Here is a 23,507-nt window from a genome sequence, read left to right on the forward strand (position 1 = left end):
ATATTGTATTTTATGCTTCTAGCGTTGACTTCTAAGGCACTATCTATTCGATCTGGTGGAGCAACGCCCTAGAGAGAAGCCTAGGTTGCCCGGAACGTAGAATTGGCCATCACTTTCAAACTGGTTGCACTTATTCCTGTTATATGATGGAAACACTGTTGTATTTTTTTTGCATTTTATGTTTCGGGCGCTGACTTCTAAGGCCCTAACTATTCAATCTGTTGGAGCAACACCCTAGGGTGAAGCCTAGGTTGCTCGGAAAGTAGTAATGACCATATGTTTCATACTGGTTGCAATTATTCGTTTTATACGATGGAAAACTGTTGTATTTATATTGTATTTTATGCTTCTGGCGTTGACGTCTAAGGCACTAACTATTCGATCTGGAGGAACAACGCCCTAGGTTAAAGCCCAGATTGCGCTGAACGTAGAAATGACCATAACTTTCACACCGGTAGCCATTTTCCGTTTTATACGATGGAAAAACTGTTCTATTTATTTTGTATTTAATGCTTCGGGCGTTGACTTCTAAGGTCCTAACTGTATGATCTGGTGGAGCAACGCCCTGGAGTGAAGCCTAGGTTGCCTGGAACGTAGAAATGACCATCACTTTCACACGGTTTGCAATTATTCCTGTTATAGGATGGAAAGACTGTTGTATTCTTATTGTATTTTATACTTCAGGCGTTGAGTTCTGAAGCCGTAGCTATTCGATGTGGTGGAAGAACGCCATACAGTGAAGCCTAGGTTGCCCGGAACGTAGAAATGACCATTACTTTCACACTGTTTGCAATTATTCCTTTTATACGATGGAAAAGCTGTTGTATTTATATCGTATTTTATTCTTCTGGCGTTTACTTCTAAGGACCTAACTATTCGATCTGGTGGAGCAACGTCCTAGAGTGAAGCCTAGGTTGCTCACAATGTGGAAATGACCATAACTTTCACACTGGTTGCAATTACTCGTTTTCTACGATGGAAACGCTGTTGTATTTATATTGTATTTTATGCCTCTGGCGTTGACTTCTAAGGCACTATCTATTCGATCTGGTGGAGCAACGCCCTAGAGAGAAACCTAGGTTGCCCGGAACGTAGAATTGGCCATCACTTTCAAACTAGTTGCAATTATTCCTGTTATATGATGGAAACACTGTTTTATTTTTTTTGCATTTTATGGTTCGGGCGTTCACTTCTAAGGTCCTAACTATTCAATGTGTTGGAGCAACGCCCTAGGGTGAAGCCTAGCTTGCTCGGAAAGTAGAAATGACCATAAGTTTCATACTGGTTGCAATTATTCGTTTTATACGATGGAAACACTGTTGTATTTTTATTGCATTTTATGCTTCGGGCGTTGACTTCTAAGGCCCTAACTATTCAATCTGTTGGAGCAACGCCGTAGGGTGAAGGCTAGGTTGCTCGGAAGGTAGAAATGACCATAAGTTTCATACTGGTTGCAATTATTCGTTTTATACGATGGAAACGCTGTTGTATTTATATTGTACTTTATGCATCCGGCGGTGACTTCTAAGGCCGTAGCTATTAGATGTGGTGGAGCAACGCCCTAGAGTGACGCCTAGAGTGCTCGGAACGTAGAAATGACCATTACTTTCACACTGGTTGCAATTATTCGTTTTATACGATGGAAAACTGTTGTATTTATATTGTATTTTATGCTTCTGGCGTTGACGTCTAAGGCACTAACTATTCGATCTGGAGGAACAACGCCCTAGGTTAAAGCCCAGATTGCGCTGAACGTAGAAATGACCATAACTTTCACACCGGTAGCCATTTTTCGTTTTATACGATGGAAAAACTGTTCTATTTATTTTGTATTTAATGCTTCGGGCGTTGACTTCTAAGGTCCTAACTGTATGATCTGGTGGAGCAACGCCCTGGAGTGAAGCCTAGGTTGCCTGGAACGTAGAAATGACCATCACTTTCACACGGTTTGCAATTATTCCTGTTATAGGATGGAAAGACTGTTGTATTCTTATTGTATTTTATACTTCAGGCGTTGAGTTCTGAAGCCGTAGCTATTCGATGTGGTGGAAGAACGCCATACAGTGAAGCCTAGGTTGCCCGGAACGTAGAAATGACCATTACTTTCACACTGTTTGCAATTATTCCTTTTATACGATGGAAAAGCTGTTGTATTTATATCGTATTTTATTCTTCTGGCGTTTACTTCTAAGGACCTAACTATTCGATCTGGTGGAGCAACGTCCTAGAGTGAAGCCTAGGTTGCTCACAATGTGGAAATGACCATAACTTTCACACTGGTTGCAATTACTCGTTTTCTACGATGGAAACGCTGTTGTATTTATATTGTATTTTATGCCTCTGGCGTTGACTTCTAAGGCACTATCTATTCGATCTGGTGGAGCAACGCCCTAGAGAGAAGCCTAGGTTGCCCGGAACGTAGAATTGGCCATCACTTTCAAACTAGTTGCAATTATTCCTGTTATATGATGGAAACACTGTTTTATTTTTTTTGCATTTTATGGTTCGGGCGTTCACTTCTAAGGTCCTAACTATTCAATGTGTTGGAGCAACGCCCTAGGGTGAAGCCTAGCTTGCTCGGAAAGTAGAAATGACCATAAGTTTCATACTGGTTGCAATTATTCGTTTTATACGATGGAAACACTGTTGTATTTTTATTGCATTTTATGCTTCGGGCGTTGACTTCTAAGGCCCTAACTATTCAATCTGTTGGAGCAACGCCGTAGGGTGAAGGCTAGGTTGCTCGGAAGGTAGAAATGACCATAAGTTTCATACTGGTTGCAATTATTCGTTTTATACGATGGAAAAACTGTTGTATTTATATTGTATTTTATGCTTCTGGCGTTGACTTCCAAGGCACTATCTGTTCGATCTGGTGGAGCAACGCCCTAGAGTGAATCCTAGGTTGCTCGGAATGTAGAAATGACCATAGCTTTCACACTGGTTGCAATTATTCGTTTTATACGATGGAAACGCTGTTGTATTTATATTGTACTTTATGCATCTGGCGGTGACTTCTAAGGCCGTAGCTATTAGATGTGGTGGAGCAACGCCCTAGAGTGACGCCTAGAGTGCTCGGAACGTAGAAATGACCATTACTTTCACACTGGTTGCAATTATTCGTTTTATACGATGGAAAAGCTGTTGTATTTATATCGTATTTTATGCTTCTGGCGTTGACTTCTTAGGCCGTAACTATTCGGTCTCGTGGAGCAACGCCCTGGAGTGAAACCTAGGTTGCCCGGAACGTAGAATTGGCCATCACTTTCAAACTGGTTGCAATTATTCCTGTTATATGATGGAAACACTGTTGTATTTTTTTTGCATTTTATGGTTCGGGCGTAGACTTCTAAGGCCCTAACTATTCAATCCGTTGGAGCAACGCCCTAGGGTGAAGCCTAGGTTGCTCGGAAAGTAGAAATGTCCATATGCTTCATACTGGTTGCAATTATTTGTTTCATACGATGGAAAAACTGTTGTATTTATATTGTATTTTATGCTTCTGGCGTTGACTTCTAAGGCACTAACTATTCGATCTGGTGGAGCAACGCCCTAGAGTGAAGCCTAGGTTGCCCGGAACGTAGAATTGGCCATCACTTTCAAACTGGTCGAAATTATTCCTGTTATATGATGGAAACACTGTTGTATTTTTTTTGCATTTTATGGTTCGGGCGTAGACTTCTAAGGCCCTAACTATTCAATCTGTTGGAGCAGCGCCCTAGGGTGAAGCCTAGGTTGCTCGGAAAGTAGAAATGACCATAAGTTTCATACAGGTTGCAATTATTCGTTTTATGCGATGGAAAACTGTTGTATTTATATTGTATTTTATGCTTCTGGCGTTGACTTCTAAGGCACTAACTATTCGATCTGGTGGAGCAACGCCCTAGAGTGAAGCCTAGGTTGCTCGGAATATGGAAATGACCATAACTTTCACACTGGTTGCAATTATTCGTTTTATACGATGGAAACACTGTTGTATTTATATTGTATTTTATGCCTCTGGCGTTGACTCCTAAGGCCGTAGCTATTAGATGTGGTGGAGCAACGCCCTAGAGTGACGCCTAGGGAGCTCGGAACGTAGAAATGATGATTACTTTCTCACTGGTTGCAATTATACGTTTTATACGATGGAAAAGCTGTTGTATTTATATTGTAATTTATGCTTCTGGCGTTGACTTCTAAGGCACTAACTATTCGATCTGGTGGAGCTACGCCCTAGAGTGAAGCTTAGGTTGCCCGGAACGTAGAATTGGCCATCACTTTCAAACTGGTTGCAATTATTCCTGTTATATTATGGAAACACTGTTGTATTTTTATTGTATTTTATACTTCAGGCGTTGACTTCTGAGGCCGTAGCTATTCGATGTGGTGAAAGAGCGCCATACAGTGAAGCCTAGGTTGCCCGGAACGTAGAAATGACCATTACTTTCACACTGTTTGCAATTATTCCTTTTATACGATGGAAAAGCTGTTGTATTTATATCGTATTTTATTCTTCTGGCGTTTACTTCTAAGGACCTAACTATTGGATCTGGTGGAGCAACGTCCTAGAGTGAAGCCTAGGTTGCTCACAATGTGGAAATGACCATAACTTTCACACTGGTTGCAATTACTCGTTTTCTACGATGGAAACGCTGTTGTATTTATATTGTATTTTATGCCTCTGGCGTTGACTTCTAAGGCACTATCTATTCGATCTGGTGGAGCAACGCCCTAGAGAGAAGCCTAGGTTGCCCGGAACGTAGAATTGGCCATCACTTTCAAACTGGTTGCACTTATTCCTGTTATATGATGGAAACACTGTTGTATTTTTTTTGCATTTTATGTTTCGGGCGCTGACTTCTAAGGCCCTAACTATTCAATCTGTTGGAGCAAGGCGCTAGGGTGAAGCCTAGGTTGCTCTGAAAGTAGAAATGACCATAAGTTTCATACTGGTTGCAATTACTCGTTTAATACGATGGAAAAGCGGTTGTATTTATATTGTATTTTATGCTTCTAGCGTTGACTTCTAAGGCACTATCTATTCGATCTGGTGGAGCAACGCCCTAGAGAGAAGCCTAGGTTGCCCGGAACGTAGAATTGGCCATCACTTTCAAACTGGTTGCAATTATTCCTGTTATATGAGGGAAACACTGTTGTATTTTTTTTGCATTTTATGGTTCGGGCGTTGACTTCTAAGGCCCTAACTATTCAATCCGTTGGAGCAACGCCCTAGGGTGAAGCCTAGGTTCCTCGGAAAGTAGAAATGACCATAAGTTTCATACTGGTTGCAATTATTTGTTTCATACGATGGAAAAACTGTTGTATTTATATTGTATTTTATGCTTCTGGCGTTGACTTCAAAGGCACTAACTATTCGATCTGTTGGAGCAACGCCCTAGAGTGAAGCATAGGTTGCCCGGAACGTAGAATTGGCCATCACTTTCAAACTGGTCGCAATTATTCGTGTTATATGATGGAAACACTGTTGTATTTTTTTTGCATTTTATGGTTCGGGCGTAGACTTCTAAGACCCTAACTATTCAGTCTGTTGGAGCAACACCCTAGGGTGAAGCCTAGGTTGCTCGGAAAGTAGAAATGACCATAAGTTTCATACTGGTTGCAATTATTCGTTTTATACGATGGAAAACTGATGTATTTATATTGTATTTTATGCTTCTGGCGTTGACGTCTAAGGCACTAACTATTCGATCTGGAGGAACAACGCCCTAGGTTAAAGCCCAGATTGCGCTGAACGTAGAAATGACCATAACTTTCACACCGGTAGCCATTTTTCGTTTTATACGATGGAAAAACTGTTCTATTTATTTTGTATTTAATGCTTCGGGCGTTGACTTCTAAGGTGCTAACTGTATGATCTGGTGGAGCAATGCCCTGGAGTGAAGCCTAGGTTGCCTGGAACGTAGAAATGACCATCACTTTCACACGGTTTGCAATTATTCCTGTTATAGGATGGAAAGACTGTTGTATTCTTATTGTATTTTATACTTCAGGCGTTGAGTTCTGAGGCCGTAGCTATTCGATGTGGTGGAAGAACGCCATACAGTGAAGCCTAGGTTGCCAGGAACGTAGAAATGACCATTACTTTCACACTGTTTGCAATTGTTCCTTTTATACGATGGAAAAGCTGTTGTATTTATATCGTATTTTATGCCCCTGGCGTTGACTTCTAAGGACCTAACTATTCGATCTGGTGGAGCAACGCCCTAGAGTGAAGCCTAGGTTGCTCGGAATGTAGAAATGACCATAACTTTCACACTGATTGCAATAATTCGTTTTATACGATGGAAAAACTGTTGCATCTTTATCGTATTTTATGCTTCTGGCGTTGACTTCTTAGGCCGTAACTATTCGATCTGGTGGAGCAACGCCCTGGAGTGAAACCTGGGTTGCCCGGAACGTAGAAATGACCACTACTATCACACTGGTTGCAAATTATTCCTGCTATACGATGGAAAAACTGTTGTACTTTGATTGCATTTTATGCTTCTGGCGTTCACTTCTTAGGACCTAACTATTCGATCTGGTGGAACAACGGCCTAGGGTGAAGCCTAGGTTGCCCGGAACGTAGAAATGACCATAACTTTCACACTGGTTGCAATTATTTGTTTTATGCGATGGAATAGCTGTTGTATTTATATCGTATTTAATGCTTCTGGCGTTGACTTCTTAGGCCCTAACTATTCCATCTGGTGGAACAACGCCCTAGAGTAAAGCCCAGGTTTCGCGGAACGTAGAAATGACCATAACTTTCACACTGGTAGCAATTATTCCTGTTATATGATGGAAACACTGTTGTATTTTTTTTGCATTTTATGGTTCGGGCGTAGACTTCTAAGGCCCTAACTATTCAATCTGTTGGAGCAACGCCCTAGGGTGAAGCCTAGGTTGCTCGGAATGTGGAAACGACCATAACTTTCACACTGGTTGCAATTATTCGTTTTATACGATGGAAACACTGTTGTATTTATATTGTATTTTATGCTTCTGGCGGTGACTTCTAAGGCACTAACTATTCGATCTGGTGGGGCAACGCCCTAGAGTGAAGCATAGGTTGCCCGGAACGTAGAATTTGCCATCACTTTCAAACTGGTTGCAATTATTCCTGTTATATTATGGAAACACTGTTGTATTTTTATTGCATTTTACGCTTCGGGCGTTTACTTCTAAGGACCTAACTATTCGATCTGGTGGAGCAACGCCCTAGAGTGAAGCCTAGGTTGCTCGGAATATGGAAATGACCATAACTTTCACACTGGTTGCAATTATTCGTTTTATACGATGGAAACACTGTTGTATTTATATTGTATTTTATGCCTCTGGCGTTGACTCCTAAGGCCGTAGCTATTAGATGTGGTGGAGCAACGCCCTAGAGTGACGCCTAGGGAACTCGGAACGTAGAAATGATGATTACTTTCACACTGGTTGCAATTATACGTTTTATACGATGGAAAAGCTATTGTATTTATATCGTATTTTATGCTTCTGGCGTTGACTTCTAAGGCACTATCTATTCGATCTGGTGGAGCAACGCCCTAGAGAGAAGCCTAGGTTGCCCGGAACGTAGAATTGGCCATCACTTTCAAACTAGTTGCAATTATTCCTGTTATATGATGGAAACACTGTTGTATTTTTTTTGCATTTTATGGTTCGGGCGTAGACTTCTAAGGCCCTAACTATTCAATCTGTTGGAGCAACGCCCTAGGGTGAAGCCTAGGTTGCTCGGAAAGTAGAAATGACCATAAGTTTCATACTGGTTGAAATTATTCGTTTTATGCGATGGAAAACTGTTGTATTTATATTGTATTTTATGCTTCTGGCGTTGACTTCTAAGGCACTAACTATTCGATCTGGTGGAGCTACGCCCTAGAGTGAAGCCTAGGTTGCTCGGAATGTAGAAATGACCATAGCTTTCACACTGGTTTAATGATTCGTTTTATACGATGGAAACGCTGTTGTATTTATATTGTACTTTATGCATCTGGCGGTGACTTCTAAGGCCGTAGCTATTAGATGTGGTGGAGCAACGCCCTAGAGTGACGCCTAGAGTGCTCGGAACGTAGAAATGACCATTACTTTCACACTGGTTGCAATTATTCGTTTAATACGATGGAAAAGCTGTTGTATTTATATTGTATTTTATGCTTCTGGCGTTGACTTCTAAGGCACTAACTATTCGATCTGGTGGGGCAACGCCCTAGAGTGAAGCATAGGTTGCCCGGAACGTAGAATTGGCCATCACTTTCAAACTGGTTGCAATTATTCCTGTTATATTATGGAAACACTGTTGTATTTTTATTGCATTTTACGCTTCGGGCGTTTACTTCTAAGGACCTAACTATTCGATCTGGTGGAGCAACGCCCTAGAGTGAAGCCTAGGTTGCTCGGAATATGGAAATGACCATAACTTTCACACTGGTTGCAATTATTCGTTTTATACGATGGAAACACTGTTGTATTTATATTGTATTTTATGCCTCTGGCGTTGACTCCTAAGGCCGTAGCTATTAGATGTGGTGGAGCAACGCCCTAGAGTGACGCCTAGGGAACTCGGAACGTAGAAATGATGATTACTTTCACACTGGTTGCAATTATACGTTTTATACGATGGAAAAGCTATTGTATTTATATCGTATTTTATGCTTCTGGCGTTGACTTCTAAGGCACTATCTATTCGATCTGGTGGAGCAACGCCCTAGAGAGAAGCCTAGGTTGCCCGGAACGTAGAATTGGCCATCACTTTCAAACTAGTTGCAATTATTCCTGTTATATGATGGAAACACTGTTGTATTTTTTTTGCATTTTATGGTTCGGGCGTAGACTTCTAAGGCCCTAACTATTCAATCTGTTGGAGCAACGCCCTAGGGTGAAGCCTAGGTTGCTCGGAAAGTAGAAATGACCATAAGTTTCATACTGGTTGAAATTATTCGTTTTATGCGATGGAAAACTGTTGTATTTATATTGTATTTTATGCTTCTGGCGTTGACTTCTAAGGCACTAACTATTCGATCTGGTGGAGCTACGCCCTAGAGTGAAGCCTAGGTTGCTCGGAATGTAGAAATGACCATAGCTTTCACACTGGTTTAATTATTCGTTTTATACGATGGAAACGCTGTTGTATTTATATTGTACTTTATGCATCTGGCGGTGACTTCTAAGGCCGTAGCTATTAGATGTGGTGGAGCAACGCCCTAGAGTGACGCCTAGAGTGCTCGGAACGTAGAAATGACCATTACTTTCACACTGGTTGCAATTATTCGTTTAATACGATGGAAAAGCTGTTGTATTTATATTGTATTTTATGCTTCTGGCGTTGACTTCTAAGGCACTAACTATTCGATCTGGTGGGGCAACGCCCTAGAGTGAAGCATAGGTTGCCCGGAACGTAGAATTGGCCATCACTTTCAAACTGGTTGCAATTATTCCTGTTATATTATGAGAACACTGTTGTATTTTTATTGCATTTTATGCTTCGGGCGTTGACTTCTAAGGCCCTAACTATTCAATCTGTTGGAGCAACGCCCTAGGGTGACGCCTAGGTCGCTCGGAAGGTAGAAATGACCATAAGTTTCATACTGGTTGCAATTATTCGTTTTATACGATGGAAAAACTGTTGTATTTATATTGTATTTTATGATTCTGGCGTTGACTTCTAACGCACCAGCTGTTCGATCTAGTGGAGCAACGCCCTAGAGCGAAGCCTAGGTTGCCCGGAAATTAGAAATGAACATCACGTTCAAACTGGTTGCAATTATTCCTGTTATATGATGGAAACACTGTTGTATTTTTTTTGCATTTTATGGTTCGGGCGTTGACTTCTAAGGCCCTAACTATTCAGTCTGTTGGAGCAACGCCCTGGGGCCAAGCCTAGGTTGCTCGGAAAGTAGAAATGACCATAAGTTTCATACTGGTTGCAATTATTTGTTTCATACGATGGAAAAACTGTTGTATTTATATTGTATTTTATGCTTCTGGCGTTGACTTCTAAGGCACTAACTATTCGATCTGTTGGAGCAACGCCCTAGAGTGAAGCATAGGTTGCCCGGAACGTAGAATTGGCCATCACTTTCAAACTGGTCGCAATTATTCGTGTTTTATGATGGAAACACTGTTGTATTTTTTTTGCATTTTATGGTTCGGGCGTAGACTTCTAAGACCCTAACTATTCAGTCTGTTGGAGCAACACCCTAGGGTGAAGCCTAGGTTGCTCGGAAAGTAGAAATGACCATAAGTTTCATACTGGTTGCAATTATTCGTTTTATACGATGGAAAACTGTTGTATTTATATTGTATTTTATGCTTCTGGCGTTGACGTCTAAGGCACTAACTATTCGATCTGGAGGAACAACGCCTTAGGTTAAAGCCCAGATTGCGCTGAACGTAGAAATGACCATAACTTTCACACCGGTAGCCATTTTTCGTTTTATACGATGGAAAAACTGTTCTATTTATTTTGTATTTAATGCTTCGGGCGTTGACTTCTAAGGTGCTAACTGTATGATCTGGTGGAGCAATGCCCTGGAGTGAAGCCTAGGTTGCCTGGAACGTAGAAATGACCATCACTTTCACACGGTTTGCAATTATTCCTGTTATAGGATGGAAAGACTGTTGTATTCTTATTGTATTTTATACTTCAGGCGTTGAGTTCTGAGGCCGTAGCTATTCGATGTGGTGGAAGAACGCCATACAGTGAAGCCTAGGTTGCCAGGAACGTAGAAATGACCATTACTTTCACACTGTTTGCAATTGTTCCTTTTATACGATGGAAAAGCTGTTGTATTTATATCGTATTTTATGCCCCTGGCGTTGACTTCTAAGGACCTAACTATTCGATCTGGTGGAGCAACGCCCTAGAGTGAAGCCTAGGTTGCTCGGAATGTAGAAATGACCATAACTTTCACACTGATTGCATTAATTCGTTTTATACGATGGAAAAACTGTTGCATCTTTATCGTATTTTATGCTTCTGGCGTTGACTTCTTAGGCCGTAACTATTCGATCTGGTGGAGCAACGCCCTGGAGTGAAACCTGGGTTGCCCGGAACGTAGAAATGACCACTACTATCACACTGGTTGCAAATTATTCCTGCTATACGATGGAAAAACTGTTGTACTTTGATTGCATTTTATGCTTCTGGCGTTCACTTCTTAGGCCCTAACTATTCGATCTGGTGGAACAACGGCCTAGGGTGAAGCCTAGGTTGCCCGGAACGCAGAAATGACCATAACTTTCACACTGGTTGCAATTATTTGTTTTATGCGATGGAATAGCTGTTGTATTTATATCGTATTTAATGCTTCTGGCGTTGACTTCTTAGGCCCTAACTATTCCATCTGGTGGAACAACGCCCTAGAGTAAAGCCCAGGTTTCGCGGAACGTAGAAATGACCATAACTTTCACACTGGTAGCAATTATTCCTGTTATATGATGGAAACACTGTTGTATTTTTTTTGCATTTTATGGTTCGGGCGTAGACTTCTAGGGCCCTAACTATTCAATCTGTTGGAGCAACGCCCTAGGGTGAAGCCTAGGTTGCTCGGAATGTGGAAACGACCATAACTTTCACACTGGTTGCAATTATTCGTTTTATACGATGGAAACACTGTTGTATTTATATTGTATTTTATGCTTCTGGCGGTGACTTCTAAGGCACTAACTATTCGATCTGGTGGGGCAACGCCCTAGAGTGAAGCATAGGTTGCCCGGAACGTAGAATTTGCCATCACTTTCAAACTGGTTGCAATTATTCCTGTTATATTATGGAAACACTGTTGTATTTTTATTGCATTTTATGCTTCGGGCGTTTACTTCTAAGGACCTAACTATTCGATCTGTTGGAGCAACGCCCTAGAGTGAAGCCTAGGTTGCTCGGAATATGGAAATGACCATAACTTTCACACTGGTTGCAATTATTCGTTTTATACGATGGAAACACTGTTGTATTTATATTGTATTTTATGCCTCTGGCGTTGACTCCTAAGGCCGTAGCTATTAGATGTGGTGGAGCAACGCCCTAGAGTGACGCCTAGGGAGCTCGGAACGTAGAAATGATGATTACTTTCACACTGGTTGCAATTATACGTTTTATACGATGGAAAAGCTATTGTATTTATATCGTATTTTATGCTTCTGGCGTTGACTTCTAAGGCACTAACTATTCGATCTGGTGGGGCAACTCCCTAGGGTGAAGCCTAGGTTGCTCGGAAAGTAGAAATGTCCATATGCTTCATACTGGTTGCAATTATTTGTTTCATACGACGGAAAAACTGTTGTATTTATATTGTATTTTATGCTTCTGGCGTTGACTTCTAAGGCACTAACTATTCGATCTGGTGGAGCAACGCCCTAGAGTGAAGCCTAGGTTGCCCGGAACGTAGAATTGGCCATCACTTTCAAACTGGTCGAAATTATTCCTGTTATATGATGGAAACACTGTTGTATTTTTTTTGCATTTTATGGTTCGGGCGTAGACTTCTAAGGCCCTAACTATTCAATCTGTTGGAGCAACGCCCTAGGGTGAAGCCTAGGTTGCTCGGAAAGTAGAAATGACCATAAGTTTCATACTGGTTGCAATTATTCGTTTTATGCGATGGAAAACTGTTGTATTTATATTGTATTTTATGCTTCTGGCGTTGACTTCTAAGGCACTAACTATTCGATCTGGTGGAGCTACGCCCTAGAGTGAAGCCTAGGTTGCTCGGAATGTAGAAATGACCATAGCTTTCACACTGGTTGCAATTATTCGTTTTATACGATGGAAACGCTGTTGTATTTATATTGTACTTTATGCATCTGGCGGTGACTTCTAAGGCCGTAGCTATTAGATGTGGTGGAGCAACGCCCTAGAGTGACGTCTAGAGTGCTCGGAACGTAGAAATGACCATTACTTTCACACTGGTTGCAATTATTCGTTTAATACGATGGAAAAGCTGTTGTATTTATATTGTATTTTATGCTTCTGGCGTTGACTTCTAAGGCACTAACTATTCGATCTGGTGGGGCAACGCCCTAGAGTGAAGCATAGGTTGCCCGGAACGTAGAATTGGCCATCACTTTCAAACTGGTTGCAATTATTCCTGTTATATTATGAGAACACTGTTGTATTTTTATTGCATTTTATGCTTCGGGCGTTGACTTCTAAGGCCCTAACTATTCAATCTGTTGGAGCAACGCCCTAGGGTGACGCCTAGGTCGCTCGGAAGGTAGAAATGACCATAAGTTTCATACTGGTTGCAATTATTCGTTTTATACGATGGAAAAACTGTTGTATTTATATTGTATTTTATGCTTCTGGCGTTTACTTCTAAGGCACTAGCTGTTCGATCTAATGGAGCAACCCCCTAGAGTGAAGCCTAGGTTGCCCGGAAAGGAGAAATGACCATCACGTTCAAACTGGTTGCAATTAATCCTTTTATACGATGGAAAAGCTGTTGTATTTATATCGTATTTTATGCTTCTGGCGTTTACTTCTAAGGACCTAGCTATTCGATCTGGTGGAGCAACGCCCTAGAGTGAAGCCTAGGTTCCTCGGAATGTGGAAATGACCATAACTTTCACACTGGTTGCAATTATTCGACTTATACGATGGAAACGCTGTTGCATTTATATTGTATTTTATGCCTCTGTCGTTGACTTCTAAGGCCGTAGCTATTAGATGTGGTGGAGCAACGCCCTAGAGTGACGCCTAGGGTGCTCGGAACGTAGAAATGACCATTACTTTCACACTGGTTGCAATTACTCGTTTTATACGATGGAAAATCTGTTGTATTTATATCGTATTTTATGCTTTTGGCGTTGACTTCTTAGGCCGTAACTGTTCGGTCTGGTGGAGCAACGCCCTGGGGTGAAACCTAGGTTGCCCGGAACGTAGAATTGGCCATCACTTTCAAACTGGTTGCAATTATTCCTGTTATATTATGGAAACACTGTTGTATTTTTATTGTATTTTATACTTCAGGCGTTGACTTCTGAGGCCGTAGCTATTCGATGTGGTGGAAGAACGCCATACAGTGAAGCCTAGGTTGCCCGGAACGTAGAATTGGCCATCACTTTCAAACTGGTTGCAATTATTCCTGTTATATGAGGGAAACACTGTTGTATTTTTTTTGCATTTTATGGTTCGGGCGTTGACTTCTAAGGCCCTAACTATTCAATCTGTTGGAGCAACGCCCTATGGTGAAGCCTAGGTTACTCGGAAAGTAGAAATGACCATATGTTTCATACTGGTTGCAATTATTCGTTTTATACGATGGAAAAGCTGTGGTATTTATATTGTATTTTATGCTTCTGGCGTTGACTTCTAAGGCACTAACTATTCGATCTGGTGGAGCAACGCCCTAGAGTGAAGACTAGGTTGCCCGGAACGTAGAATTAGCCATCACTTTCAAACTGGTTGCAATTATTCCTGTTATATGATGGAAACACTGTTGTATTTTTATTGCATTTTATGCTTCGGGCGTTGACTTCTAAGGGCCTAACTATTCAATCTCTTGGAGCAACGCCCTAGGGTGAAGCCTAGCTTTCTCGGAAAGTAGAAATGACAATAAGTTTCATACTGGTTGCAATTATTCGTTTTATACGATGGAAAAGCTGTTGTATTTATATTGTATTTTATGCTTCTGGCGTTGACTTCTAATGCACTAACTATTCGATCTGGTGGAGCAACGCCCTAGAGTGAAGGCTAGGTTGCCCGGAACGTAGAAATGACCATTACTTTCACACTGGTTGCAATTATTCATTTTATACGATGGAAAAGCTGTTGTATTTATATCGTATTTTATGCTTCTGGCGTTGACTTCTTAGGCCGTAACTATTCGGTCTGGTGGAGCAACGCCCTGGAGTGAAACCTAGGTTGCCCGGAACGTAGAATTGGCCATCACTCTCCAACTGGTTGCAATTATTCCTGTTATATGATGGAAACACTGTTGTATTTTTTTTGCATTTTATGGTTCGGGCGTTGACTTCTAAGGCCCTAACTATTCAATCTGTTGGAGCAACGTCCTAGGGTGAAGCCTAGGTTGCTCGGAAAGTAGAAATGACCATAAGTTTCATACTGATTGCAATTATTCGTTTTATACGATGGAAAAACTGTTGTATTTATATTGTATTTTATGCTTCTGGCGTTGACTTCTAAGGCACTAACTATTCGATCTGTTGGAGCAACGCCCTAGTGTGAAGCCCAGGTTGCCCGGAACGTAGAATTGGCCATCACTTTCAAACTGGTCGCAATTATTCCTGTTATATGATTGAAACACTGTTGTATTTGTTTTGCATTTTATGGTTCGGGCGTAGACTTCTAAGGCCCTAACCATTCAATCTGTTGGAGCAACGCCCTATGGTGAAGCCTAGGTTACTCGGAAAGTAGAAATGACCATATGTTTCATACTGGTTGCAATTATTCGTTTTATACGATGGAAAAGCTGATGTATTTATATTGTATTTTATGCTTCTGGCGTTGACTTCTAAGGCACTAACTATTCGATCTGGTGGAGCAACGCCCTAGAGTGAAGCCTAGGTTGCCCGGAAGGTAGAATTGGCCATAACTTTCAAACTGGTTGCAATTATTCGTTTTATACGATGGAAAGACTATTGTATTTATATTGTATTTTATACTTCTGGCGTTGACTTCTAAGGCACTCACTATTCGGTCTGGTGGAGCAACGCCCTAGAGTGAAGCCTAGGTTGCCCGGAACGTAGAATTGGCCATCACTTTCAAACTGGTTGCAATTATTCCTGTTATATGATGGAAACACTGTTGTATTTTTTTTGCATTTTATGGTTCGGGCGTTGACTTCTAAGGCCCTAACTATTCAATCTGTTGGAGCAACGCGCTAGGGTGAAGCCCAGGTAGCTCGGAAAGTAGAAATGACCATAAGTTTCATACTGGTTGCAATTATTCGTTTTATATGATGGAAAAGCTGTTGTATTTATATTGTATTTTATGCTTCTGGCGTTGACTTCTATGGCACTAACTATTCGATCTGGTGGAGCAACGCCCTAGAGTGAAGCCTAGGTTGCCCGGAACGTAGAATTTGCCATCACTTTCAAACTGGTTGCAATTATTCCTGTTATATGATGGAAACACAGTTGTATTTTTATTGCATTTTATGCTTCGGGCGTTGACATCTAAGGCCCTAACACCTCAATCTGTTGGTGCAACGCCCTAGGGTGAAGCCTAGGTTGCTCGGAAAGTAGAAATGACCATAAGTTTCATACTGGTTGCAATTATTCGTTTTATACGATGGAAAAACTGTTGTATTTATATTGTATTTTATGCTTCTGGCGTTGACTTCTAAGGCCCTAGCTGTTCGATCTAGTGGAGCAACGCCGTAGAGTGAAGCCTAGGTTGCCCGGAAGGTAGAATTGGCCATCACTTTCAAACTGGTTGCAATTACTCGTTTTATACGATGGAAAAGCTGTTGTACTTATATCGTATTTTATGCTTTTGGCGTTGACTTCTTAGGCCGTAACTATTCGGTCTGGTGGAGCAACGCCCTGTAGTGAAACCTAGGTTGCCCGGAACGTAGAATTGGCCATCACTTTCAAACTGGTTGCAATTATTCCTGTTATATGATGGAAACACAGTTGTATTTTTTTTGCATTTTATGGTTCGGGCGTTGACTTCTAAGGCCCTAACTATTCAATCTGTTGGAGCAACGTCCTAGGGTGAGGCCTAGGTGGCTCGGAAAGTAGAAATGACCATAAGTTTCATACTGGTTGCAATTATTCGTTTTATACGATGGAAAAACTGTTGTATTTATATTGTATTTTATACTTCTGGCGTTGACTTCTAAGGCACTAACTATTCGATCTGGTGGAGCAACGCCCTAGAGTGAAGCCTAGGTTGCCCGGAACGTAGAATTGGCCATCACTTTCAAACTGGTTGCAATTATTCCTGTTATATGATGGAAACACTGTTGTATTTTTTTTGCATTTGATGGTTCGGGCGTTGACTTCTATGGCCCTAACTATTCAATCTGTTGGAGCAACGCCCTAGGGTGAAGCCCAGGTTGCTCGGAAAGTATAAATGACCATAAGTTTCATACTGGTTGCAATTATTCGTTTTATACGATGGAAAAGCTGTTGTATTTATATTGTATTTTATGCTTCTGGCGTTGACTTCTAAGGCACTAACTATTCGATCTGGTGGAGCAACGCCCAAGAGTGAAGCCTAGGTTGCCCGGAACGTAGAATTGGCCATCACTTTCAAACTGGTTGCAATTATTCCTGTTATATGATGGAAACACAGTTGTATTTTTATTGCATTTTATGCTTCGGGCGTTGACATCTAAGGCCCTAACACCTCAATCTGTTGGAGCAACGCCCTAGGGTGAAGCCTAGGTTGCTCGGAAAGTAGAAATGACCATAAGTTTCATACTGGTTGCAATTATTCGTTTTATACGATGGAAAAACTGTTGTATTTATATTGTATTTTATGCTTCTGGCGTTGACTTCTAAGGCCCTAGCTGTTCGATCTAGTGGAGCAACGCCGTAGAGTGAAGCCTAGGTTGCCCGGAAGGTAGAATTGGCCATCACTTTCAAACTGGTTGCAATTACTCGTTTTATACGATGGAAAAGCTGTTGTATTTATATCGTATTTTATGCTTTTGGCGTTGACTTCTTAGGCCGTAACTATTCGGTCTGGTGGAGCAACGCCCTGGAGTGAAACCTAGGTTGCCCGGAACGTAGAATTGGCCATCACTTTCAAACTGGTTGCAATTATTCCTGTTATATGATGGAAACACTGTTGTATTTTTTTTGCATTTGATGGTTCGGGCGTTGACTTCTATGGCCCTAACTATTCAATCTGTTGGAGCAACGCCCTAGGGTGAAGCCTAGGTTACTCGGAAAGTAGAAATGACCATATGTTTCATACTGGTTGCAATTATTCGGTTTATACGATGGAAAGGCTGATGTACTTATATTGTATTTTATGCTTCTGGCGTTGACTTCTAAGGCACTAACTATTCGATCTGGTGGAGCAACGCCCTAGAGTGAAGCCTAGCTTTCTCGGAAAGTAGAAATGACAATAAGTTTCATACTGGTTGCAATTATTCGTTTTATACGATCGAAACGCTATTTTATTTATATTGTACTTTAAGCCACTGGCGTTGACTTCTAAGGCCCTAACTATTCAATCTGTTGGAGCAACGCCCTAGGGAGAAGCCTAGGTTGCTCGGAAAGTAGAAATGACCATCAGTTTCATACTGGTTGCAATTAATCGTTTTATACGATGGAAAAACTGTTGTATTTATATCGTATTTTATGCTTCTGGCCTTGACTTCTTAGGCCGTAACTATTCGGTCTGGTGGAGCAACGCCCTGGAGTGAAACCTAGGATGCCCGGAACGTAGAATTGGCCATCACTTTCAAACTGGTTGCAATTATTCCTGTTATATGATGGAAACACTGTTGTATTTTTATTGCATTTTATGCTTCGGGCGTTGACTTCTAAGGGCCTAACTATTCAATCTGTTGGAGCGACGCCCTAGGGTGAAGCCTAGGTTGCTCGGAAAGTAGAAATGACAATAAGTTTCATACTGGCTGCAATTATTTGTTTCATACGATGGAAAAACTGTTGTATTTAGATTGTATTTTATGCTTCTGGCGTTGACTTCTAAGGCACTAACTATTCGATCTGTTGGAGCAACGCCCTAGAGTGAAGCCCAGGTTGCCCGGAACGTAGAATTGGCCATCACTTTCAAACTGGTTGCAATTATTCCTGTTATATGATGGAAACACAGTTGTATTTGTTTTGCATTTTATGGTTCGGGCGTAGACTTCTAAGGCCCTAACCATTCAATCTGTTGGAGCAACGCCCTATGGTGAAGCCTAGGTTACTCGGAAAGTAGAAATGACCATATGTTTCATACTGGTTGCAATTATTCGTTTTATACGATGGAAAAGCTGATGTATTTATATTGTATTTTATGCTTCTGGCGTTGACTTCTAAGGCACTAACTATTCGATCTGGTGGAGCAACGCCCTAGAGTGAAGCCTAGGTTGCCCGGAAGGTAGAATTGGCCATAACTTTCAAACTGGTTGCAATTATTCGTTTTATACGATGGAAAAACTATTGTATTTCTATTGTATTTTATACTTCTGGCGTTGACTTCTAAGGCACTCACTATTCGATCTGGTGGAGCAACGCCCTAGAGTGAAGCCTAGGTTGCCCGGAACGTAGAATTGGCCATCACTTTCAAACTGGTTGCAATTATTCCTGTTATATGATGGAAACACTGTTGTATTTTTTTTGCATTTTATGGTTCGGGCGTTGACTTCTAAGGCCCTAACTATTCAATCTGTTGGTGCAACGCGCTAGGGTGAAGCCCAGGTAGCTCGGAAAGTAGAAATGACCATAAGTTTCATACTGGTTGCAATTATTCGTTTTATATGATGGAAAAGCTGTTTTATTTATATTGTATTTTATGCTTCTGGCGTTGACTTCTAAGGCACTAACTATTCGATCTGGTGGAGCAACGCCCTAGAGTGAAGCCTAGCTTGCCCGGAACGTAGAATTGGCCATCACTTTCAAACTGGTTGCAATTATTCCTGTTATATGATGGAAACACAGTTGTATTTTTATTGCATTTTATGCTTCGGGCGTTGACATCTAAGGCCCTAACACCTCAATCTGTTGGTGCAACGCCCTAGGGTGAAGCCTAGGTTGCTCGGAAAGTAGAAATGACCATAAGTTTCATACTGGTTGCAATTATTCGTTTTATACGATGGAAAAACTGTTGTATTTATATTGTATTTTATGCTTCTGGCGTTGACTTCTAAGGCCCTAGCTGTTCGATCTAGTGGAGCAACGCCGTAGAGTGAAGCCTAGGTTGCCCGGAAGGTAGAATTGGCCATCACTTTCAAACTGGTTGCAATTACTCGTTTTATACGATGGAAAAGCTGTTGTACTTATATCGTATTTTATGCTTTTGGCGTTGACTTCTTAGGCCGTAACTATTCGGTCTGGTGGAGCAACGCCCTGGAGTGAAACCTAGGTTGCCCGGAACGTAGAATTGGCCATCACTTTCAAACTGGTTGCAATTATTCCTGTTATATGATGGAAACACAGTTGTATTTTTTTTGCATTTTATGGTCCGGGCGTTGACTTCTAAGGCCCTAACTATTCAATCTGTTGGAGCAACGTCCTAGGGTGAGGCCTAGGTGGCTCGGAAAGTAGAAATGACCATAAGTTTCATACTGGTTGCAATTATTCGTTTTATATGATGGAAAAGCTGTTTTATTTATATTGTATTTTATGCTTCTGGCGTTGACTTCTAAGGCACTAACTATTCGATCTGGTGGAGCAACGCCCTAGAGTGAAGCCTAGGTTGCCCGGAACGTAGAATTGGCCATCACTTTCAAACTGGTTGCAATTATTCCTGTTATATGATGGAAACACAGTTGTATTTTTATTGCATTTTATGCTTCGGGCGTTGACATCTAAGGCCCTAACACCTCAATCTGTTGGTGCAACGCCCTAGGGTGAAGCCTAGGTTGCTCGGAAAGTAGAAATGACCATAAGTTTCATACTGGTTGCAATTATTCGTTTTATACGATGGAAAAACTGTTGTATTTATATTGTATTTTATGCTTCTGGCGTTGACTTCTAAGGCCCTAGCTGTTCGATCTAGTGGAGCAACGCCGTAGAGTGAAGCCTAGGTTGCCCGGAAGGTAGAATTGGCCATCACTTTCAAACTGGTTGCAATTACTCGTTTTATACGATGGAAAAGCTGTTGTACTTATATCGTATTTTATGCTTTTGGCGTTGACTTCTTAGGCCGTAACTATTCGGTCTGGTGGAGCAACGCCCTGGAGTGAAACCTAGGTTGCCCGGAACGTAGAATTGGCCATCACTTTCAAACTGGTTGCAATTATTCCTGTTATATGATGGAAACACAGTTGTATTTTTTTTGCATTTTATGGTCCGGGCGTTGACTTCTAAGGCCCTAACTATTCAATCTGTTGGAGCAACGTCCTAGGGTGAGGCCTAGGTGGCTCGGAAAGTAGAAATGACCATAAGTTTCATACTGGTTGCAATTATTCGTTTTATACGATGGAAAAACTGTTGTATTTATATTGTATTTTATGCTTCTGGCGTTGACTTCTAAGGCACTAACTATTCGATCTGGTGGAGCAACGCCCTAGAGTGAAGCCTAGGTTGCCCGGAAGGTAGAATTGTCCATCACTTTCAAACTGGTTGCAATTATTCGTTTTATACGATGGAAAAACTGTTGTATTTATATTGTATTTTATACTTCTGGCGTTGACTTCTAAGGCACTAACTATTCGATCTGGTGGAGCAACGCCCTAGAGTGAAGCCTAGGTTGCCCGGAACGTAGAATTGGCCATCACTTTCAAACTGGTTGCAATTATTCCTGTTATATGATGGAAACACTGTTGTATTTTTTTTGCATTTGATGGTTCGGGCGTTGACTTCTATGGCCCTAACTATTCAATCTGTTGGAGCAACGCCCTAGGGTGAAGCCCAGGTTGCTCGGAAAGTATAAATGACCATAAGTTTCATACTGGTTGCAATTATTCGCTTTATACGATGGAAAAGCTGTTGTATTTATATTGTATTTTATGCTTCTGGCGTTGACTTCTAAGGCACTAACTATTCGATCTGGTGGAGCAAGTCCCAAGAGTGAAGCCTAGGTTGCCCGGAACGTAGAATTGGCCATCACTTTCAAACTGGTTGCAATTATTCCTGTTATATGATGGAAACACAGTTGTATTTTTATTGCATTTTATGCTTCGGGCGTTGACATCTAAGGCCCTAACACCTCAATCTGTTGGAGCAACGCCCTAGGGTGAAGCCTAGGTTGCTCGGAAAGTAGAAATGACCATAAGTTTCATACTGGTTGCAATTATTCGTTTTATACGATGGAAAAACTGTTGTATTTATATTGTATTTTATGCTTCTGGCGTTGACTTCTAAGGCCCTAGCTGTTCGATCTAGTGGAGCAACGCCGTAGAGTGAAGCCTAGGTTGCCCGGAAGGTAGAATTGGCCATCACTTTCAAACTGGTTGCAATTACTCGTTTTATACGATGGAAAAGCTGTTGTATTTATATCGTATTTTATGCTTTTGGCGTTGACTTCTTAGGCCGTAACTATTCGGTCTGGTGGAGCAACGCCCTGGAGTGAAACCTAGGTTGCCCGGAACGTAGAATTGGCCATCACTTTCAAACTGGTTGCAATTATTCCTGTTATATGATGGAAACACAGTTGTATTTTTTTTGCATTTTATGGTTCGGGCGTTGACTTCTAAGGCCCTAACTATTCAATCTGTTTTATCAACGTCCTAGGGTGAGGCCTAGGTTGCTCGGAAAGTAGAAATGACCATAAGTTTCATTCTGGTTGCAATTATTCGTTTTATACGATGGAAAAGCTGTTGTATTTATATTGTATTTTATGCTTCTGGCGTTGACTTCTAAGGCACTAACTATTCGATCTGGTGGAGCAACGCCCTAGAGTGAAGTCTAGGTTGCCCGGAACGTAGAATTGGCCATCACTTTCAAACTGGTTGCAATTATTCCTGTTATACGATGGAAACACAGTTGTATTTTTATTGCATTTTATGCTTCGGGCGTTGACATCTAAGGCCCTAACACCTCAATCTGTTGGAGCAACGCCCTAGGGTGAAGCCTAGGTTGCTCGGAAAGTAGAAATGACCATAAGTTTCATACTGGTTGCAATTATTCGTTTTATACGATCGAAAAACTGTTGTATTTATATTGTATTTTATGCTTCTGGCGTTGACTTCTAAGGCCCTAGCTGTTCGATCTAGTGGAGCAACGCCGTTGAGTGAAGCCTAGGTTGCCCGGAAGGTAGAATTGGCCATCACTTTCAAACTGGTTGCAATTATTCGTTTTATACGATGGAAAAACTGTTGTATTTATATTGTATTTTATGCTTCCCGCGTTGACTTCTAAGGCCCTAGCTGTTCGATCTAGTGGAGCAACGCCGTAGAGTGAAGCCTAGGGTGCCCGGAAGGTAGAATTGGCCATCACTTTCAAACTGGTTGCAATTATCCGTTTTATACGATGGAAAAGCTGTTGTATTTATATTGTATTTTATGCTTCTGGCGTTGACTTCTAAGGCACTAACTATTCGATCTGGTGGAGCAACGCCCTAGAGTGAAGTCTAGGTTGCCCGGAACGTAGAATTGGCCATCACTTTCAAACTGGTTGCAATTATTCCTGTTATACGATGGAAACACAGTTGTATTTTTATTGCATTTTATGCTTCGGGCGATGACATCTAAGGCCCTAACACCTCAATCTGTTGGAACAACGCCCTAGGGTGAAGCCTAGGTTGCTCGGAAAGTAGAAATGACCATAAGTTTCATACTGGTTGCAATTATTCGTTTTATACGATGGAAAAACTGTTGTATTTATATTGTATTTTATGCTTCTGGCGTTGACTTCTAAGGCCCTAGCTGTTCGATCTAGTGGAGCAACGCCGTTGAGTGAGGCCTAGGTTGCCCGGAAGGTAGAATTGGCCA

The sequence above is a fragment of the Calliopsis andreniformis genome, unplaced genomic scaffold (assembly GCF_051401765.1).
Source record: "Calliopsis andreniformis isolate RMS-2024a unplaced genomic scaffold, iyCalAndr_principal scaffold0002, whole genome shotgun sequence".
Lineage (NCBI taxonomy): Eukaryota > Metazoa > Arthropoda > Insecta > Hymenoptera > Andrenidae > Calliopsis > Calliopsis andreniformis.